A 336-nucleotide genomic window follows, 5' to 3' on the forward strand; every position below is an offset into this window, starting at 1 on the left:
AAATACTGTTCTTTGTTACAGTACCCAAGCTGTATCTTCTTGGCTGATGTTTAAATACAGTGGGGTACTAAAGTTTGGGCAGCCTTGTTAATTTTCCTGATTTACCTTTATAAATCATTGATTGTTTGTATAAAAATATCAGTAAAATATATCATATAGGGGACAAATACAGTGATATTTGAGAAGTGAAATGAAGTTTATATGATTTACAGAAAGTGTGCAATAATTGGTTAAACAGAATTAGGCAGGAGCATAAATTTGGGCACTGTCGTCATTTTATTGATTTCAAAACCTTTATAACTAATTATTGGAACTCAAATTTGGTTTGTTAAGTTC

Source organism: Austrofundulus limnaeus, unplaced genomic scaffold (assembly GCF_001266775.1).
Source record: "Austrofundulus limnaeus strain Quisiro unplaced genomic scaffold, Austrofundulus_limnaeus-1.0 Scaffold3, whole genome shotgun sequence".
Lineage (NCBI taxonomy): Eukaryota > Metazoa > Chordata > Actinopteri > Cyprinodontiformes > Rivulidae > Austrofundulus > Austrofundulus limnaeus.